This window comes from Oryzias latipes, chromosome 19 (assembly GCF_002234675.1).
Source record: "Oryzias latipes chromosome 19, ASM223467v1".
In the NCBI taxonomy this organism is placed as follows: Eukaryota; Metazoa; Chordata; class Actinopteri; order Beloniformes; family Adrianichthyidae; genus Oryzias; species Oryzias latipes.
This window is the reverse complement of record NC_019877.2, coordinates 15,777,200-15,793,872: the sequence shown is the minus strand read 5'-3', so window position 1 is coordinate 15,793,872 and position 16,673 is coordinate 15,777,200. Positions and strand designations below refer to the sequence as shown.

The window sequence follows — 16,673 nt, the reverse complement described above, 5'->3', positions numbered from 1 at the left end:
CTACCGTAAAAGTGTCTAGAAATGACAGTCTGTGTAGCCAACTTGGTCCTGAAGGGAAATATAGTAGTTACTGTCATGGATAAGAGCAAAATCTTTTGCCAGTGTCTCAAGAATATGCCAAACGGTCAAATGTTTGATATTTCACACCTGGATTGTTCAGTCTTTTTTTAAAAATTGAGTGTGAGATTATTCAAAACAGTTCAGAAGTAAAATATACTTACTCTCACAAATTATGAAGAAATAATATTTAAGGATATTAAAAATTTTATCACAAATACCAAACAGTTTTAGACTTTTTAATCAAGCCAAGTGTGCTTATGTCTACACTTCTATGTTCCATTATGAAGTGTTTGTACTGAGTCTCGAAAATCATATATCATAACATGTCCACATGTGAAAAATTAAAATACAATTAAAATTAACAAAAATAAACAGGCCATGATATGATTGGGTGTATGTTTATACACACCCAATCTTATCTCAGTCTTTTTTTCATAAAAAAAAAATATACATACATATGATTAATATAAGAATAGTATGTCTTTTTACTTTCAATCATTCACATGCCTTTTCGGTGTTTTAAACTTATTTTGAAAACCGGAAATGGATTTCAGCCGTGTTCGCTTAGGTCCTGTAAAGCTGAGACTACGAGAGCACCAAAAATTCAGAAGCGGCTGATTTGACACCGGAGATCCGAATGTGGGCTGGCTGGACCGGAGCTGCGGCTACCTGCAGCAAAGCCAGTTCGCATTGCGCCGTGGAGGCGCCCCGGGCGGGTCGCCACAGTAGACTTTGTTTTGTGGGCTGAATGTGGGGGGCTCGAACGGTGCTGCTAATTTTCACAGCCGCTTGCTTGAACACGAATCGGAAACGCGCAGGCCATTCAGAGGGACTTTGGAGCTGGCTCTAACCACTGCAGCGGACCGGTAGAGAAGGAGCCACGAATGCCACACGGCCAGGCAGGAGAGAGAAAAAAAACAAAACAAAGGTTCCGGTCTAGAGAAGGTAAACACGTCTCCTTTCCTAGTCGATGACTTTTTAAAGTTAATCTAAGTGTACTTTTATTAGACGTTAGCGTTTTTGGACAGTTTTGATGCATCATTACATGTTGACGATTATAAAGCTTATATCGTCTTGCTGTTCTTAAGCCCACGATAAGCCTATAACCCAGCCCCCCCCCCCCCCCCCAGTGTTTAATGACATGCACTTTGTAGACAAAAAGAGGAATCAGCACATGTGAGGCATTGTTGTTTTTGCATCTTTAACATCACTATTTTTTATAGTAACTATAATAAAGCAGTATCGATCCATAAATCAAATGCCTTCTGCCAACCGTATATCACATATGCAACAGACTGTTGGGGGGGCTGCCCACCCAGACTTCCAAGTTCCCCACAAAACTAAAAGGTTTATGTGAAAGAAGCTGTTCTTACTTGTTCAGTGGCCCCAGGCCAGCATCTACTTCACTGTGCACAGCCTATTATCTGACATCTGGTCCTTCTTGACAAAGACGTATGTGGTAATAGTATGTTTCAGCACAGGCGCTTAATCTGTGTAATGCCTGTTGTTGGGAAGGCGAAAACACTTATTTCTCTCTGATCATCATTCGACACTTTTGCGTCTAAGACGCCAGGGGGAACAAATAAATATGTATTTTTTCAATTTCTGTAGGTCTTATGGGTTCTGGAAGTTTTTGGTTCCAGAGGACTCTCTTGATAAAGCATTCACCACAAGTGTAGTTGTGTGTAGTAAGATTTTCTCCAGCTCTCATGGTTTTTGCATGAAGCTAGAGATGGCTGCCTGCACACTCGTCTTTTTTTAAGTTCTTGGTTGTCAGCTTTTCGGAGATGAAAGGCAGTCATCTTCAGAGTGCTCCAACATCATGCCAGTGACTTGTGCTAGTTTGTGCGTTTTTACCCCCAACTTCTCCTGACACACATCTGCAAGTGTCGTTTTTCCATTATGAGATCATGATGTTTTCTACCGCCTGCTCCTGAAGCTTTTCGTCTTCTGTTGCTTATCTCTCTGTGTTGAGTGGGGGGTTTGTGACAAGGCTTTGTTTTCCACAGTCTGAGCCAACGCAGTCCCTACTGCTCATGCTCAGTGACAGGCCAAAGGTCTAAAATAAAAAACACATCATAAGCCAATGATTTTCCACAAACCCAGTTTTACACAAAGCAGCCTTTGGGGCTGTCAGAACAAAACAACATCTTTGAACCAAAGCGGCTGCATTTTTCTTTCAAATCTTGGAGGTATTGGGAAGGTCATCCTATCAGAACATGGTTGTATTTGTGCCAGAATTTGACACAGCTATTAACAGGTTTTCCATTCGTTAGATCAATTTTTGAGTGTTCAAACTACAAATATTAACAGTGTAAAGCAAGAAGCTTCACTTCCAACAAACGTAAATGTCTAAAGAGGTTGTGATCCTTGCACATCAGTCATCAGAGCTCCTCGGTTACCCGGGCGACGAGTATTGTGCTAGTGGATGCAAACGACACTGTCATATTTGTGAACGAATTGAGGGCAAAATAATTTTGGAGATTAGATTTTGTTCTAATATATCCACATTTTTTTAAACCTAACATCAAGCTTTTGGTTCTTACACCAACCGGACACAAAGAAAAGGCAATATAAATAGACTGTTTTTGCCCAAAGAAATGTTTTGGTTTCTGAACAAGAATGCAACAGACATGGCAAGCAATGTCAGAGTTATCCAGCTGTACAGTTTTGAGCCAGATATCAGATGAGGAAAACAAAGACGTGCATGGATCTAGTCGTCCACAAGTGGAAGTATCGGAATGGAGCGGAGCAGGGAGCTTGTGTTCCACCCAGTTTTCTATTTTCTAATTCTATTTCTCAGAAATGCAATTTTAAGCATAATGTTTTATACATGTCCTCCATCCTCAGAAAAATGCCACAAGAACATCTTAAAAACAGCAAAAACACGATTGTCATCGGAATGTGTCTTTAATGTATCTGAAAATTTTGGATTAGTTTTGAACTTGAACATTTGGCTCATTCTTTTGTAGAAAAAGCACTTTTACTTTGGCTTTTTGAATCATTTTTAAAACGTGCAAAAATATGATAAGATGATTTCATAGAAAATGAGATTTAAATGTGTTGTCTGGTTTTTATGAATCAAATGTTAGTCCCCAAAAATGTAAAATGTCATTGACTTAATCAGTCCCAGGTTGAGGCAGTTAAAAAGGTCAAGTATTACTTTGTGGTTTAAAAAACGTGATTAAATATGATTGTTTATCAAATTAACTTCGGGATATCTTTTCGAGACGACAATGCTTTTGAACTGTGTGGGTTTAATTAAGAGGATTTTAGCTGCACAAGATGGTTTGACTGCTCGCTCAGAGATTAAAAGGTTGCTGGTTTAATGAGCTCAAACAGCTCTTTTTGTGAGCTTCCACTGCCAAGCCAGACAGCACTGGGTGTTGCTCTCTGCCTCTTATCAGCTCTGAAAATGTGAGATTGTTTCCTGTATGGAGAGTAAAGGTGTAGCCCTCTGGGATTTTTTGCATTCATTTCCCTGAGCGCTCAGGCAGGGGCCCCCTCTTCATACTTTTTTAATCAGGAAAAACAGTCATGCAGAGCCAGAAAACCTACCAGGGATAGAAAAAAACAACAACAAAAAAGCATTCTCATCTTTATGTGTACTTTAGCTCTTTGCATAATCATCAGTTCAGGAAAAATCCAGTGTGACTGAATTAAAATCTTTCGGTCATATTTCCTTCTTGGTCACTAACTCGATTTTTGCTGCTTAAGCGGGAAACGCTTTAGAAGGCAATACTGGAAATGGCATTTTTGACACGGATGCTGGCAGACCTTCATCTCTGCTGCAAAAGGTTCCCCAGCTTCTTTGTTTTTTTCTTTAGTTTTCAGCATCAGCGATTAGTCGCAAATTGAAGACGAAAAGTCAAACTATGGGGTCAGCTGTTAAAACTCTAATGCAACATTCACACCAGGCTTTGCAACACATGTACAAGTGAACACATTCAATGAAAATTCTATATAAATGCTTGTATTCGCTCATTTCTGGCTTCTATGAACTCTTGGGTTCATACGTTGCTACACATGTTTTTAAGTCTGTTTTTGGCTCTAAATACAAAATGCGCTACCGTTAAACACATGTTCAAAATTAAACCAGTTGAAATTTCAGCAGTCGGGGACTCGGATTTGGTAGAGATGTAGCATCCTTTCAAAACACGGAAGTACCAATCATTTGAGAATTGAGCATGAAGGAGGAATTCATAATGCAGTTTGTGACCGGCCGGAATCATGGCACCAAGTCTTTCATTTATTGGAACAGTACTGTGACAGAAAAAGCCTGGATCAAAGATTCACAAGATATGCGCCGCTTTGGGTTTTTGCACCAAGCCTCGTCCCACTGTGAGTATGGGTACATGAGGCTAGTATTGGGTAGCGATAGTCCAGTGTGGACACAATAAAAGTTAATTGCAGATTGCTCGTTTAGTGCGTTCTTGAATGTACATTACATATCATGAGTCTAAATAACATTACGTGCAGAAATGACCCACTCCAATAAAAAGCATTCACTTGTAGGCGTCCTGATCCATCTACATCTTTGTTTTCCTCATCAAAGCTCTTTTAAAATAGCTCAAAATATGATTGGAGTGGTCTTTAAAGAGTGACAGAGTCTCTGGCACGTCCTCGATTTCATCACAGCCCTTTGATTATGTGGGAAGCAGGTCAAAAGTGTCTTCATAGCACTTCTTGTTAGTGACCAGACTTTGAAACTTATCCTTTCTGGACTCTCCGCCAGGGAAATATTTTTTTTTAGCTGTTGAACTCCCTTTGTCTCCTCTGTTTCTGCAGAGAGTATCTGACATTCACTGAGTTCTGATGAGGACAGTTTGACTTTTGCTTCTCACCTCCTTTTGATCACATTGACTTAGGTAAAAATGTTCTAATACAAACCTGCCTTCTGCTGCCATAAATCAAGCTTTGGCTCCAGGCTTTTATGTCTGCTGCCATTTGTCTCAAATAACCAAATTTTATGGATGTTTAGTTTTGCAGTACATACATCAAAAAATCCATAATGGTTGTTCTGCAATAGTCTCATTGATGTGATGTTTTTGTTGAGGATTTCCCAATCAAGTTTTTTTGGGCCCGATCTGATTCCGAGTCATTTGATTTGAGTATCTGCTGATACTGAGTCCTGATCTGATACTTTTCAGATTTAGGTTTTTCCTTATTTTTTTTATTTCATTGGCATTGTTCTATTATTTAACCCTTAAACAAAGCACGTCTGTGAAGTGGGTTGAACAGTCAAGTAAAAATTGTGTTACTATTGACTTGAAAAAAAAGTTAATTATAATTTATCATAGTAGTAGATCATCTGGACTTAGTTTTTAAAGTTAGAAGACGTTTCACCTCTTATCCAAAAGGCTTTGTCAATTCATTTCACAAAGCCTTTTGGATAAGAGGTGAAACGTCTTCTAACTTAAAAAATATAAATCTAGATGACAACCCCTAAATCTACTACTATGATGGAATCAACCTGGATGAATGAGAGTCATCGACTTAATTTTAATTTAGTTATATAGGTGATAATTAGTCATGTGAGAAAGCTTAGTGACTTTAGCTTTAATATCTTCAGAACGACTAAACATTTTTAACGTAATATCTTAATTTAAAATCATTTAAAAATAATGATCATTATTCATGACTAGCTGATATCATTTGAACCATTTATTAGTTGTTGTTGTTTTCTAGAGATAATGGAAGTCTTTTTTAAACACTTAAGACTTTAATCTTGTACGACACAATATTTTGGGTTTTATTACCCCAGTAGTTCATTTTCCTGACTGGGGCTCTGTCAGAGAAATATAAAAAGGCATAATAAAGAAAAGATCGGGTCTAAGGGGGTTAAATCACTTTTCCCCAGAGCTAGCACTTCTGCAGCTGTCTCACTGTCGCCGCAGGAGAGCTCCGTTCTATCAAAAAGATACATAAACCCGATCTTTTTCTGTTGAAATACCTTTGTGGGTCATCGTTTGGGTTGAGACAAACCAATAGACACTTGCTGTCAGGTTTAAGCTAGCTTGACAGAACTGTTTTTGTTCGCTTCCCGCTTGAACTGATGCCGTATTCTGCTGCGCTTTTTGGCAATAAAATGTTGTGATCCATTCATGACATGCAGACTACTAGTGGAGTATCCATCCAGAAAAATAAGCTTCAAATATAAAGCTCCGATCATAATCAGAATAAATCAAATATCCGATCACTTGACAGACAACATCTGATTTCGATTGAGTCAGCAACTATGTGATCGGCCCTGAAATTCCGATCACGTGATTGGATCGGGACATCTCTAGTTATTGTACAGAGGTGTGTGGTTTCCTAAGCATCCAAAACAGACAAGATTCATGTTTCTCTTCTTTTGTTTAATAAAATGTAACATGCAACTTTAAAACCACAATTGGTTCATCCAAAGATACAGGACCAGATCAAAGAGTTCTGGGGCTTCATTTATAAAACTTTGCGTAGGATTTGCGTCAGAAGTGGCGTACAGATGAAACATAGGACGTGCGTACGCACAGAAATATTCGGATTTATTAAACCGTGCGCACGCACATCCTACGCATCTTTCCCTTTATAAATCACAACCGATTCTAAATGCAGCGCAGCTTTTTGCGGCTACATGACACGCCCATAGTTGCCCATAAATAGTCCGTGAAACGCCCACAAATTAATATTCATGGCTTGCTAAATCATGGCAAACACAGAGAGGAAATCAAAAAAACGTAACTTCACTCAATGTGAAGTAGAAGTTATGGTTGACGAGGTGGAAAAGAGGATAAAACGTTGTTTGGAGGGCACAGTGTGGGCATTACTAATGCCAAAAAGGCACGTGAGCGGCAAACGGTGGCAGACGCCGTAAATGCTGTAGCCTCACAACCTCGGACCGTGGCCGAAATAAAAAAGAAATGAAAGAAATGATCGGACATCAAAGTCGAGGCAAAAAAACGTCTAGCGCTGCATCGGCAGAGTGTGTCCGCCACGTGGGGGGGTTGGGGGGGGGGCGGGGGGGGCGGGGCGGCGCTGACCCCTCTTGATGAGAAACTGGCCGCTATTATTGGGGAATCCCTATTAAGTCCCCTTATCGGCGTCCTCCTCGGAGGGGACGCCGACGCGCCAGGGTCAGGGTGACACAGGTAAGAGAAATAATTAAAATGAATGCAGTCAAGTCACATGTATGCAGGCTACACAATTACAGATTATTAATATAGAACAATTTTATTTTAGTTGCTGGGTGTTCCAGCGGGGCCAGTGGTTACGATGCTGCAGCTGAGCAGCCGTCTGGCCCCAGCGTCTCCACGGCACGCGGCTCTCAACCCTCCAGCAGTGGACGTTTCCTCACCGATGCAGTCCTTGAAATGCAGAGGGAAGACAGTAGTTCAATCAGAGAGGTGGCCAAGGAGTTGGGCGAAATCAAGATCGCCCTGACTGAAATAAACTGCACGATGAGGGAATTCTTAAATAAATAATATTTTCCACACCTCTTTTTCTTTATAAGCGACGCATCACTTCCAAACGCTGGCGCACAGCAGCAGCAAATGGCTCAAATGCGTGGGGATGGGGTTCAGGGTCGGGGCCAACACAGCAATCAGCGCCAGGGGGTAGAGGCACGTTTTTAAGCTGTGCCACATTGTGTAGCACAGCACATGCCAGCACGATTTGGCACACACTGTCACTTTCACGTGTTTCTTCCATCTGCCGACGGTGTCGCCATTTCTCATTTCACCCGTTTTTGTGCGTACGCCTGGGTCAGAGCTTGCGTGGAGGACCGCACATTTTCCCGTCAAGTTTGCTTTTTATAAATCTCAACTATTGCGTAGAGAGTGGCGTACGCCTTCTTTTGTGCGTACGCACAAAAGAAGGCGTACGCCTTCTTGTCCTTCTCCATTGTACAATGGTACTGGGGGCAATTACCATATCAATGAAGAGCAGTTAGCATCACTCAGTGAGGGTCCTTAGGCAAGGCCCTTAACGCTACTGCCTCCCGAGCGCAGTTCAGTTGCAGCTCACCGCTCCCCCAGGGGATGGGTCAAATGCGGAGAAGAATTTCCCCATTGAGGGATAAATAAAGTATACGGAAAAAAATAAATAAATAAATAAATGAGGCCCCTGGTGTTTTGACTGCTACTATGGAGGACTACTTGCTATTAAGTTATGGTATAGAAGCCTATTTAAGAGTCCACACAGCAAGGCGGTAGTAGATGCCAACTTATTCATGTGTTTAAGTCAATGATTTTTGCAATTGTGTAGGAATAACTTTGTGTCTCACAGAGAAATGTGTGAAAGAAAAACAGTTTTAAATTTCAACAGATGGGGTGGATGAAGTCATATGTTTACGTGTGACACTCAAGCCTCTTGATCTATCTGTGTAGGGCAGGGTTGGGCAAAGTACGGCCCGCGGCTGGATCCGGCCCGCCTCCATGTTTGGTCCGGCCCACTGAACAATATCAAAGACCCATGTTTTTTAATTTGTAATCTGTAATCAGACTCTGTGGATTTCATCGATCACGGGTTATTTTTAGAACGTAACTCCTGCAATAAACTAGGGAACTCTGTAGTGGTGATAAGGGAATGCAGATATATGCTTAGCTGCAACAGAAGACATATAAATGTGCTTTTTTCATTATTACTTGGTGAGAAACAGACGTGCAGGATACAGCGCAGTTGCTCAGTTTTAGCTCAAACTCTGAGACGTGTGAGGAGCTGCAGCCCTCAAAGTCTCAGCGGGTCAATGACGGGAGAGGATCCACTATTTGGTTTTTCTTTTAAATTTTTCAGTATATTTTTTCCTGACTTTTTGTCTTTGAAAATCACAGTTATTTGGTCATTTTTTAATTTCATAAATACACTCTAAAAAGAGTATTTGGGCTGTAGTTGGAAAGATGAACTTTTTACATTGATCTAACTTAATTATTTAGTTTGGTGAAAATAAATCATTTTTTTGAGTTCATTCAACTTAAAAATAACACTTAGTTTTCTGACATAGTCATTTTACTTTCCATCAACTTAATTCAATTAAGCTGGTATTACTTTGGTGTGAAGCTGTCAATGCGTCATGACGTCATAACGTAAGGCAGCGCAAGGAATTGTGGGATACATTTTCTTTGCCCATCTGGGCAGATTGTAAGTCTGAGTTTTGGTCCATGTGTTTTGATGTCTAGCTGTTTTACTCTGTTTTAATTAGTAATTTAAACTGTTATGTTTATTTCTTTCTGCACCCTGAGTTACAGTTTGGGAGAGGACGAGGACGAACTCCCTGGTGCGGAAAAACACTGCTCCCAGTAGTAAAGGCAGAGTTCACGACACGTGAGCTCCTGCCTTGTAATGCGAGACATTACTGGGTCACTCATGTCTCTGACATGGAAATCACAAGGCCCATTGGTTGTAACTTTAGAAAAGTGTGTCAATTCAAGTTGTATAAACAAAAACAAAAAAAATGTAAGTTAGATAAACTTATTAAATTGAGTTGGATAGACATAAAAAATTAAGTTGAATAAACTTAATTCAATTACGTGTTACCAATTGAAATGATTCAATGAAGTTGGATCAACTTTTTTCTTTTTAGAGTGTAGTGTTATTTATTTTATTAAAAGGATCATGAATTAATAAAACTTTATTATAGGGCTTTGCAATAACAGAAAGATAAAAGAAGTTTAAAGAAAAAGAGTTATTGTGGCTAGGGTTGGGCGATGTCCCCTAATTTGGCCGTTGACGATGTTTGCTGTCAACCATCGGGATGGACGATGACATCGTCGGGGGGGGGGGGGGGGGGTGTTTTTACATTTTTCGTTCTTATATAACTGCTATTCGTTATTTCGCTTTTTTCCTTTTATTTCCCAACTAATGGTTAATCCGCGATGATCCAGTATAAACTGAGGGAAGTGACTTTTACTGAAAAAGTAACAAGCAAAATAGAAAAGAAGTGGTCCGCTCCCGCACTTAACTAGCGAAGTGGACCGGCGGAGGGCGGATTTACAGCTTTATGTTTGATGGGAGGGGGGGGGGGGGGTACATGAGCGGTATGTGTGGGAGATTTAAGACTGCGATCCGTCCCGCAGCTCTAGGGGTACGAGCTATCAAACTCAGAACCGGGTCTAAACGTGTGTCTGAGCACAGTTCGAAACGTCAGCACACACAGCGGTTTGAGCTTCAAAGCAGAAATGTCACTCAGTTCTTAGAAAACATTCAATCAATCACGTGGATTTGTGTTTCCAGTCGTTTCCCGACTAAATAAAGGCTGATGTTATTCACAGGATGCAGCACCACCCAAAGCTTATGTTGTTAGCCCGTGTTAGCATACTGCTAATCCTGGCTACGTTCAGAAAAAGCACTGACCACACGGATTAAAATTCAAATGATGAGCGAACAGGTGTTTCATAATAACCGTAAAATTATTAAAAGCACGTTTAGAAGATCGTCTCGTATTTTACCGAGCTGACATGTCAATGCATATAGCCGCTCGGCGCTGTTATCGTTTTGTATTGAATTGTTACCTTCAATAAAGTTTGGAAAAAAAGCCGCTCGGCGGAAGTTGTATCTTCTTCCGGTTTTCAAACTGCGCATGTGCGAATACTGCGCGTGTGCGAATGATTTATTCCGACCGAAATTGTGACCTTAGTGAACGTTTTTATATTCTGAAAACATTTTTCTGGGCCCATGTACACGGTTGGATTCTAATCCGACCATTGATCCCATCAGGATATTTTGTACATGTAACCGCGGCTTATGGTGTCGACGCGCAACGTGGCGGGGGCGTGGCATCACGATGGTGGTCTCTCCATCGGGATGTCAGTCACCCATCACGATGGACGATGATATCGTCCATCGGCACAACCCTAATTGTGGCCCTCACAAGAAAAAGTTTGGGGACCTGCTCTAGCATCCATGTTGTGTTGGAAGATTTGTCACTAAAGTTTCTACCAACTAGTGTCTGGATAGGTCAGTTGATTAAGTGCAGGACTGGCACATAGGACATCAGGGTTTCATTCCCAGGGGGCACGATGAGCTTTATTTAGTGTGGGTCCTTGGGCAAGAGCCTTTGCGCTACTCTCTAACCATGTAGCCAAGTCTGGGTTCCCCTAATAAAATACAGGGTTGTGTCAGGCGTAAAAATCTCTGCCAAACCATATGTGTGAATCAGTAAAAGCTGATTCGCTGTGGCGACCCCTGAAGGGATATGCTGAAAGGTGAGTAACAACACTACAGTTTAGACCAAAGGAATGCTAAGAGTTTCCAGAAACCATACCATTTAGTTTGGTTACGTTATAGTTGTAACCTAGAAAAAAGCAATTGTAGGTTGTTCTTTTGCCTATGTCTTCAGTTACCATTGATACTTGTATGGATATGTGATGCATTACGAACGTACAGAAAAAGTCTAAGCTATTACAAATGTTTTAAGTACTCATTTATGGAAGTTGTCCTTTTTATCTGTAATTATTGTAATTATTTGTATTTAAAAAAAAAAAGTCAAGAATTATGACTTGCACAATGTGTTTACTTATGTACTTAACAAAGTTATGCTGTAACCAACTATTTGGAACTCTTAGTTGACAGTAAGTGCCCTGCAGACAAGATGGCAGTGTTTGTGGCTTTTATTATCTTCGTGTAGATGTATAAATGGCTTTTAAAGCCAGAGAGATGCTGACTTGTAGGACTTGTTCAAAGTGATGCATAGCTGTGAATATACGCGAAGACCAGATGCCTATGTAAGAGGTAATTTCTACCACAATTCCTGTAGTTTGCACGGATATATATCAGGGTGACAGTTACTGCTGTGACTGTGCTCTTTGAGCTCATTGCTGCATTGCAGTTTTAATGAAATCAAGTTAATCACTTCTCTCCAGACAAGCAGAAGTGTTTTATCCATTCTTTTATGTCTGCTGCCTCTTAGATTACATCAGATTACCTGATTCAAGATAGCTAAACTGTGGGGTAATAAATATTTACTCCATTCAATGAGTCTGCCATTCAAACCTCCCCTTGGGAAGCAAATATCCCTGTTAGCCTATTAGACAGCTGCTTGCGCTTGCACCAGCTGTCGATGGCAGATAATTGGCAGAGTATTCATTAGGCTTGAAAGCTAGCTCTCATAGAAAGAACAACTGCTACAGCCACAACCCTGTTGAGCATTTGGTGACCTCTGACCCAGAACCCCTCCCCAACAAAGTGCATAGTTTAACACCTATCAGGTGGTTTCCCTCTGTTTCAGTCTGGCCACACATAAAAAAAGTTGGCTTTCAAGGGTTTCACTCATTTACCTTGTTATCTACACTGGCAACATCTGGAGTTATTAATTGTAGATCATCGGGGTCTTTGTCTTTTATTGTGAAACCTGGTTTTCTGCCAGAAATGTTAAAACAGTGCCTCTGTTGTTGCTGAAGTTTGTTATGAGGTGCTTGTGTGAAGTTCTCAATGAAACATCAGCGCCTTTTTAGATCATCTGTACGTGGCTGTTTTGTTTTTTCCTAAATGTTGTGATCATTGGACTCCTGGAAACAGGTCTCAGTTACGTACCTTTAGGGTTTGCTTCATTATAGGACTCACATATAGGACTCCTTTCTCAGTCTTTCTGCTGGGTGTGTCAAGTATTGTCAGAATGAAGAGAAAATGACTTAATGAAAAGTGCTGAAAGTGTTTTCATCTTTTTCAATGACACCTTTTGAGTTAACAAGCTGTGGTTACATTCCAGTCCAGGCCAAAAAAAGATGGTTTAAGCTGCTTTTTCTAACTGTATCTGATAACCAATATCTCCATGACACAATGAAGGCTGTCTTAATTAACAAAACATTTACATTTAGCAGTAACATGTCACAAATGTCTTAAGCAATATTTTAAAGTCCCACTCCAATCACCTTTCGATCTATTGTCAAAGTCTTCCCAGTGGTCTTTTAATTATGATTGTAACATTTTTAGCCCAAATTAAAAAACCTTTTGTAGTTTCCTCTGACATAGTTTCTGCAGAGCAGCAGTAGTTCATCAGAAATTCACCTCTGAGTTGTGGGCGGGACTTTACTGAATTAACTTAATCAAACTAAACCAAAGTCTGATTACTGACCTCTGTGTTTGCAGCTGCAACATCATGCAGCATGTTTGGTTCGGTTAAATTAAATATATCTTGTGTACTTCGTGCAACAAGAGTTTATTATCCTTTTACTTATCCTTTATTATTCTAACAGTTTATAATCCTTTACTTTAGTCCACAGTGTTCTGTTTTAAGGTTTTTATTCTGTGTCAACAGGTTTTCAACCACCGAGACTGGTTTTGGGGAGGGGGGCGTCTTTACACTGGTGATTTATTTTTCAAGGTAGGGGAGTGGTCTGCCGCTTCAGCCTCCAGCCAACAAATTATGTCCTTGTTCAAACATAACAGTGCATTGTGTTGGCTGTTAGGACACAGAATCCCCTCCGAGTTGGTCTTAAAATACCTTGTGGTTTCCAAACCCCAAATGCACATTAAGGAGACATGAAAGAGACGAGTTCAATGAGCAAATATATAGAAATTTAGCTCTCATAACGTTTATTTCACATCTTTATTATTCACTTTGCATGAAAGATAATCCCCACAACTAGTAAACCTTATGTCTTAAAGACCCACTCAGATGAAAATGGTATTTTTTATGTTTTTAACATGTTCTTGTAGCATTTTTCTAATGATGGAGGACATTTAGTAAGAAATGAAGCTTAAAATGGCATTTCTCTAATTTTTGCAAGCAACAAGCCCCTTGCTCCGTTCCATTCTGATACATTCACTTGTAGATGACTAGATCCATGTGCGTCTTTGTTTTTCTCATCAGAGCTGGTATCTAGCTGGTCTAGCACAAAATTGTACAGCTTGATAGCTATAATATTGCTCACCGTTTTTGTTGCACCAGTAATGTTAGGTTGGGGTTGTAATGGGGCTATTAGCTAGCGGGAGAGAGTGTAAACAAATGGATGATGGGAAGTAGAAGTGGGCTTACTCCACGGCGACAGTAACACTCAGAGGCAAATTTTTAACCAACTACTGCCGTTCTGTAGAAACTATGTTTTAGAAAACGACACAGGTTTTTAAAAAAAAAAAAAAAAAATAAAAAAAAATAAAAAAAAAAAATATATATATATATATATATATGATATAATGTACAAAAACTGAAAGAAATATCCATAACACTGACTTTATTGTGATCTGTATATAAATATAATTTCAATTTGTAAGGTCTTGTGCTGTTTTGGTTTAGTTTTTCCTTCTATATTTTTTTGTTTTGTTTCTAGGTTAGATTCAGTTTTTAAACAATGTATCTACCTCCTTCATCTTCACACCAAGTTCCAGTTTGTAATGATCTCCTTTGCATTTTGTTAGTCACTTAGTTTCTGATTTTCAGTTTGTCCCTATTCATCATGTTCATTTTATATCATGGTTCTGTTCAGGTTTAACTTTATACACTGTCATATTTAAATTCCTGATGAAAACATTGTTGGAATATTAGATTATTTACCGTACATTACAGGAGGTATTTATGTCTGGCTAAATCTAATCCCTTTGTGATTGGTTGAAGAGCAAACAAATGAGCACGGCAAATCTATTTCCTGTTTGTATCTCTTTTAAGTTTAAAAAGGTTATCTTCCAGTGCACATGTAAATTTATTTTTCACTGTAGTCTTTGGCAGTTATAGACTGAAGATAAGATAAATTGGACTGTTGGGAGATCTCTGAACCAGACAGCAGATTAGACAGACAGCCTAATTATTAATGGAGTATTATGTTTTGGGACTTGGGGCTTTTCTCAAACCCCTCTTCGGTGGATTAAAGAAAATGGGGTTGGGCTTGACCTATTACCATATTTTGTGCACTGTAAGGCATTTAAAAGTCTTTTTTTTTCTATACGAGTGCGCCTTATAATCCAGAGTGCCTCATATATATATATATATATATATATATTAATTGGTTGAAAGCTATAAAGCATTCAACCCATTGTTTTCCTGTTTCTCTTTCTTTCTTTCTTTCTTATTGTATCTTCCGCCATTTTCTGGCACTTAACTATTTCTACAATCTTTCAGCTATTTTAACCATTCGACTAATAAAATGTTCAGCTCTTTCAGCTTTTTCCAGCTATAACGTTTGGTCCTCAAAACCCTTAAACTTTTTAAGATATTCCAGGATTTTAAGGCATTAATTACCTGTCAATTTCTGACCTTGTTTGTAACACATGAAAAATATCGCTAAAACAAATGTTACTGTCCGAATCTACAATTCCGGAACACCCTCGAAATTTCCCAGAAGTCTCTGCGAAAAACCAGTGTGCATTGATGCTCATTAGATTGGTGAATATAGACCACACTACAGTATGTTTCAACAATTTTTGCAAAGAAAATGTATTTAAATTTATTTTTTAATAAAATGTCAGTTTTCATCTTCATAACACAGTGGATTCATAAATGGTCATCGCAAAATGCTCATATTTAGGGGCACAGTTAAGTGGCAGTTTAGCTTAGGCAGTAGAGCAGGTCGTCCAACAACCGAAGGGTTGGTGGATCGATCCCTGCTCTCCCCAGCCAGCTGTCGCCCCCCCGAGCGCGGCTAGTCTGCAGCTTACCGCTCCCCCCTAGGGGATGGGTCAAAATGCGGAGAAGAATTTCCCCATTGTGGGATAAATAAAGTATCATTTATTATTGTTATTATATAAACAACACAGAGGGAAATCGATTACGTCATAATCTCTGGTTAAAAATAAATAAATAAAAAAAGTAGTGAGCATTGTGTCCGAATTGCTTTTATAATCCATGGCACTAGATAGTCCCACACTATATAATTTTTTAGTTTTTTAGTGGTTGGGTGGGAGTTTGGACATAGCCTGTGTCTACGGTAACTATCTGTTAGTAACACGTAAAAGTGTGCAGACAATACCTGTAACTCCCAACCTTGTTTGCAGCAGGTAAAAAACAGAGATACTGCTAAAACAAATGTTACTGTGACCAATTTAACGCCCAATATTGTTAGTAATACGTAAAAAAAACACACTACGACACGGCTACACATTAGTAGCAAAAGTGTATTTACGATAACGCCAAACTTTAATTGAAACTTGGTAAAACACTAATATTTTGACAGACCGTTGTACCTCTCAAAATTGCTTCGCCATGAGTAAGCACAACAGATTTAATCTTTATGCAAAGTGCTTTGGATTATATAGTGCACTGTCATTTTTGAAAGAAATTAAGGTATTGAAGTGCACCAAAAAACTGTATTCTCAAGCATTTACTAAGTGTTTTTTTTCTTAGAAAGATCATTTCACAATGACTTCTGTCAAATAACTGTAGTTAGCTCAGAAAATCTGTGTGCTTCAAAAAAAAGACAACAGTCTATAATAACAGTTTGATATTTTTAAGTTAGGTTAAATAAGTTTAAATTTGAGTGCATAGGACTTAATTGGTTCATAATGTGGTCATGTGATTTTTCTTTCGGTTAGATGTGGCATCACCAACCCTATTTTTTCTGAAACGGCAAATAAACCAGAAAGAGGCTACAATTGGTATACCATTTCATGGTCAAATTTAAAACAAATGTAGGTGCACTCTTAGTACAGTTTTCATAATTATAGGATTTGGCCTTGGAGGGGACAAGATTTCTAAAATTGACCCTTGG

The 16,673-nt window shown here is 39.3% G+C and overlaps 1 protein-coding gene across 6 annotated transcripts in view; it reads left to right on the top strand.

The window, feature by feature from the left end:
• Window positions 1–650: 650 nt before the first annotated feature.
• tanc2 (tetratricopeptide repeat, ankyrin repeat and coiled-coil containing 2) overlaps window positions 651–16,673 on the top strand; it is a 184,342-nt gene continuing 168,319 nt past the window's right edge. For all 6 annotated transcript variants that reach the window (XM_023949339.1, XM_023949343.1, XM_023949342.1 and 3 more), the window contains exon 1: window positions 651–1,005. The gene's annotated coding sequence lies outside the window, so the exon portion shown is untranslated. The remainder of the gene's footprint in view (window positions 1,006–16,673) is intronic.